Source organism: Tiliqua scincoides, chromosome 6 (assembly GCF_035046505.1).
Source record: "Tiliqua scincoides isolate rTilSci1 chromosome 6, rTilSci1.hap2, whole genome shotgun sequence".
Taxonomy (NCBI): domain Eukaryota; kingdom Metazoa; phylum Chordata; class Lepidosauria; order Squamata; family Scincidae; genus Tiliqua; species Tiliqua scincoides.
Window position 1 is genome coordinate 49,682,068 of NC_089826.1, and position 6,005 is coordinate 49,688,072.

Here is a 6,005-nt window from a genome sequence, read left to right on the forward strand (position 1 = left end):
GCGCAAGTTTATGAGGCTTTAGGCGGTTAGTCTGCGCATGCGCCAACTGTGTGCTCGCCTGGTGGTTAGTGCGCATGCGCCGGTTCTGTAGTCCGTCTCGTGCGTGGTGCGCATGCGCCAACAACTCCTTCCGTCTGGTGCTTATTGCGCATGCGCCAGCTCTGCCTTTTCTGGTCTCTGCATAGTTGTGGTGGGATGTATTAGAATCCTGGGCGTGCCTTCTAAGAGACTAGTCCTGTTTAAGGGAGTGGGGGTGTCACTCCCATGTAGGTGTCTGTGGCTGCAGTCCTGTGCTCACTTGCATGGGAGTAAGCTGCACTGACTATACTGGGACCTACTTCTGAGTATATACTGGGACCTACTTCTGATTAGACTCTAAGTGCCTATGGCTACAGTCCTATGCACACTTGCATGAGAGTAAGCCCAACTGAACATAATGGGACTTCTAAGTAGCTATACATGGGCTCTGTATAGCATATACCAGCAGTTCTCACACATTTAGCACCAGGACCCACTTTTTAGAATGAGAATCTGTCAGGACCCAACGGAAGTGATGTCATCTTGCAGCTCTTGCAGCAAGAACATTTTTAACAATTCTAGGCTACAATCTTACCCAGGAGGCCACACTTACCCAGGAGTAAGTCCCATTTAAAATCATTGCTAAAAGAATATACATAGTAGCTTGTTAAAAGTACAGGTCTGTAACATTTCCCCAAATGAAGTCACATACCATGAAGTCACATACCATCAAGTCTTAACATATTAAAAATAAAATATTGAAATGAATGGGGACCCACCTGATATTGGCTCCGGACCCACAGTTTGAGAAACACTGGCATATACTGTATGGCCTTATGGTGCAATCTTATGTATATTTACTCAGAAGTAACATTATTAAATTCAATGGGATTAAGAACTCAATCCTAAACATGTCTACTCAGAAGTAAACCCCATTATAGTATAGTCACTTCCAGATAACTGTGGATAGGATTGCAGCCTTATTCCCATATAAGTGTGCATAGGTAATGCAAAGAGGTAAGTGCAACCTTTAATGGAAATAAAAAAGATCCCTGAGGAGATACGGTGTGGTGTCAACAGTGGCCTCTTGCTCTGGCAGGCAAGTATAGGCTTAACCCCAGGGCTCTAACTAGCAGTGGGTTTGCTGCACAGCTGCAGCTGCTAGAGTCAACCAGGTCATTAAAGGGATAAAAGCAGCACCTGAAGTAATGGGGGGGGGGGTGTAAAAGGAAGGAGTTTGGAGAGACTAGGATGAAGGAAGACTATGAGAACAGAAATTACTGTGTGGTTGCCATGCTTAAGAGCTGCTGAGGACCAAGGTGTGGTGGCAGCTGCCAGTGAAGCTGCTAGTGGGAGAGGGAAGGAAGACAGACAGACAGACAGACAGACAGACCTCTGCAGGTTGAACAGGTGAACCCTATGCCTGGTGGTGTGGGGTAGAACCCAGCAGTGCTTTCTGCAGAACTAGGATTATTTTTAATGACAAGAGGAAATAATTAGCTTAAAGGGGGTATAAGTGCTCTAGGTGAAGCTTGAACTGGGAATTTGGCAAAATGGAGGCTTACTGTAGTGTGATGTCCAAGAGTTGTTTGGCTAGTTTATTATGTATTCTGCTTTATGAACTACAGGGGGCCTGTATTTGTGGAACTTATTTATCTGGGGAGTGGGGCTAAGATCTGGAATCTGTGGGGGCCCCCATGGGGCAGAGGTTGGCACATGTATACTGTAGCCTCTACAGGCCTCAGACTGAGTCTTACAAGGGAAAAATATAGACATATTCTTAATAATAGTAATAGTCCATATCAAATATGTAAAATTCAGACCATCATCACCACCACTCTCCCCCTTTTGCGTGGTCACAATGCTGCAGTGACAGGCAGAAGTTCCCACAGCTGGGTCAGAATTACCTTTCTACACAAAAGGTACAGTGGCCTTGTGATCTGTTGCTGTGCAATATTGAATGCTTTATGCAAATAAGTTATCTTTTTAAAAAGTTAAATTAAGAAAAATGCAACAATTAATCATCTATTGGGCAAATATACAGCTGTTGCTTGTTTATCCTTTAGCTATTTCAGACTCTAATTTCCTCTACCAATATGAATATTTTTATCATATTTCAAAATATGTTTGCTTAATTGATTTCTTATTTAAATGTTTGCTGTGTTTCATCATTTATTTAAGCAGTTAGTTAACTTATTTTAATCAGTGTTTTCACTGTTACTGTTCTGCACAAATATGCTATAACAAATGTCTATGTATTTTATCCTTATTAATACAATATTAATATAATAAACCAGTGGTTCTCAAACTTTGAGGGAGCTTTACTCCCTCAGTAAGTTCTTGTGGGGGAGGGGCTAGGGCAACAATGCAGTCCCCAGGATCGCACCTGTATGGAGGGGGTGCTTGTGACTTACTTTATGAAGTCAGGGCTGCAGCAGGCTACAGGAAGTGTAGGGAGCCCTGCGCAGCCCTCTGTAGCACTCGCTGAGGCTTAGAGCATTCAGAGAAAGTGGGCGGAAAGCATTTCCGTTTTGCAGGAGGTGCTTTTGCGCCCACTTGCTCCGATTGCTCCAAGCCTCAGGGAGTGCTGCAGAGGGCTGTGCAGGGCTCCCTACACTTCCTGTAGCCTGCTGCAGCCCTGACTTCATAAAGTCACAAGCACCCCCTCACCCCCCCATACAGGCATGATCCTAGGGATTGCTTCCCTTCCTCTCCCCTTCCCCTGCCCCTTAAAGGGACGGGGGAACCTTTACACAAACTAATGGGTCGTGACCCACCAGTTTGAGAACCACTGAAATAAACCATTGAAAAATCACAGTAAGTATTCCAAACTCTAAGTTAAAAAATAGAATTGAACAGAAAAATTTGCTAATGGGGAGAGAGCAGTTTTCTAAAGCAGTATTTCCCAAACTGTGGGTTGGGACCCATCAGTGGGTCATGAGCCGATTTTTGGTGGGTTGCAAAAAGTTTCTGAAATTTTTTTTATCTTTGCAAGCACCCTTGCCTGGTTGGCAGAAGAAAACTGAAACAGCAGGCAATCCAGACGGAAAGACCACTCTTGTGGCTGGACTTCATACCCCCAAATTAAAATGTCACGTTTTCTTTACTAATTAGTGTGAACCCAGTTGCTAATTAGTTACTAATTAGTGTGAACCCAGTTTTGTCTGGCCTGGAAGTCCCTAAGTTCACATCTTGCTCTCCAGTTCAGCCTTCTGGGTACCCTGGAATGACTGTAAAGGTTTGAGGAACAGTCCTTGAACTACTAGGGTCTAGCAAATGTCAGTGCACACATACTATGTGTAAAGTCTTTAGCAACCTTGGAATCACAGGACCCTGATTATTATTAATACTTTATTCATAATTATTAATAAATAAAAATATTTTTTTCTATATCACTTTTTTGATCTAGTAAAGCTATGTAGATCATGACGGATTATCATTTTAAAAAGTGGGTCCTGGTGCTAAAAAGTTTGGGAAGCACTGCTCTAAAATATAAACTTGCATGGTACAAGTGATAGTTTTCCATGGTCCACTGAAGTGCTTCAAGTTCTCCACTGTTAGATTATTTAGACTATGGCATAGAGACTATCATGAATGAGCTTGTCCTCCCACTGGGCTCACATGCTCCTTCCTCATAAAACAGGAGACCAAAAGCTTCTGTCTTTCCAGTTCTCCATTTTACCTGAATGTGGAACTTTGGTTTGTGAACAAATTAGAATATCAACTACAGTGACTATATTCTTATAGTCTTGCAGTATGGGTGCTCATTCAGAACATGTGGACAGGATGGCTGGATATGGTTCAAAAGGCAAGAAACTTTATGCAGAAATTTAAAGAACTGGAGGATTTAGGAGGGCAAGAGGGAAGAACAGAAGATATACAACAGGATCAATGTCAGGAAGAAGAGGTTTTGATGGATAATGGATAAACTTACAACTGTTATTAAAGACAAGTCAGTAAAAATTTTATGGATAATTGGAAACCATTCATGGACTTACTGTGTACTGAGGGAAAAATGGGCTAAATAACCTATAGATTTGATGAGTAGATAGGGGAGCTAATTTTCATGTTTCTCATTTTTCTTGTGTGAATTTTTAGTTTAGACTGTTTAAGATCAGATAATTTTTTTTAAATGATTTTATAGTAGAATAAAGAAATGTAGTTCGATATAATGGGATAAATCTATGGATTTGATCAGTAGATAGGGGATTTACCATAGTCACCTATAGTACCTGAAATTTTTGCCAAGTAATCAAGCTCAACTTATCCCTTTGCCTTATCTCCAGGTTAATCAGAGGGCAGAGCCTTTCAACTCTGAAAAGTTTCCTTTCTCAAGGGCAGACAGGTGCCAAGTTTCTCAAGCAGCAGACAGGCAGGCACAGCTCCTTAGAAGCAATTTGTTAACCTTTTATTCTCCTTCCTTCTGTTGCAGCCTGGTTCTGCTTTGCAAATGCTTGCAAAGCTGGTCTGTTTTTTTAAAACACCAGGATGGGAATCCTCCTTTCCATTTGAAGCAGGCTACAGTTCAATGCACCCTTTCTTAAGAATAACACCCATGGAAAGCAGTGGGTCTACTTCTGAGTAAACAGGGTTGCAAATGTATGTTGTATGTAGAGCTTCTGGCTTAACACACCAGACACCTTAAAGGTGGATTTGATTCATGGTTCAAACTTTTTCACTTGCATGTCCCTTGGCAGCCCATTTCCATAAATTGTACCCTTCATATTAGCAAAATGTCTGTAATTAATAATACAAGCCCTCATCGCCTCCATATGAAAGCCCAGATGCCATGTATTTATCACAGTGTCTTCTCTTTTTATCTGTTTGAAGAACAGAAGACTCTGCTAAGGCAAGGCCAGAAGGAAATACAGTAAAATGTCATGATGTTTTGTTTGGTATGTATGATGCCAAGATGTATCAATGCTGAATAGTGCTTATGAACCAAATGTTATGTTATGTAAGGAGAAGATGTATGTTTAAAGAGTCCAGCATGCCCAAAGTAAGCCAAAATGTATGTTTGCTCAGAAGCAGCCTTCTGTTTGGTTGCTCAAGCAGGCCCAGAAAAGCAACTTTGCTCTCTCTTTCTCTCTGAGAGGGTCTGTTTGTGCAACAGGCCAATGTAAGCAACTTATGTTTTATGTTTACTCATGTTTACTTATGCTGAAACTAATCATTTATGCAAATGCTTGTTCATGCAATGTTATGGGTAAATTAGTTAGGCTTATATATATGTTCCCATAAGACAAACTTGCAAGGATTCACTTCTACCCTCTCTCAGTTTGAGACAGTTTGAAGTAGGCCAAAGGTACAGCTAGCCATAAATAAGCCCAATTAAAGTGTTATTTGACAGCCAGCAAATGTTATTTTGAAGGAATTAGAGAGGACCCCAGCTAAAATGCAGGAGAATTCTCTTGACCCAGGGAGAAGAAAAGGTTTGAAATAAAATTCATTTAGGCTTCTCTAGGATTAAATACACAAATGGATTAATTATTGGTAATATGATAGGGAAAAAATCAAATGCTAGGTCCCAGCTTCAAGCAGGCACTGCCTAAGGAATGTCAGTTTTAAGGAATGTCCAGGCAAACTGCCAAAGGAACTGATATGTCAAAATGAGTGGCTAATTAGCAAAAGTTGTATTTTGTACATTTTTAATAGGCTTTCCTTTCTAAAAAGGATGCAATAGGAAAAGCTAAGTTGAATGTTAGAATGTGATTCAACAAGTTTTCCCTTTTTAGCCAAATAAACAAAGATTACAGTTATGCTTAGAACATTTCAAATGCTAGAAGCCTGAGTGTTTAAGCATTTCACAAATAAACAAAGGCAAATTTAGGGGGATGCTCAGAGGACAGAGAGTGGAAGCTGGTCAGGCAGTCCTGAAGGGTGTTGCTCTTGGCAGCCTGCCAGAATGATGAGTTCAGAATATCCAGCTGTCAAAAGTTAATTGAATTGATAATTGGAGCCAGGCTGAACAGAAATTACGCCCCCAA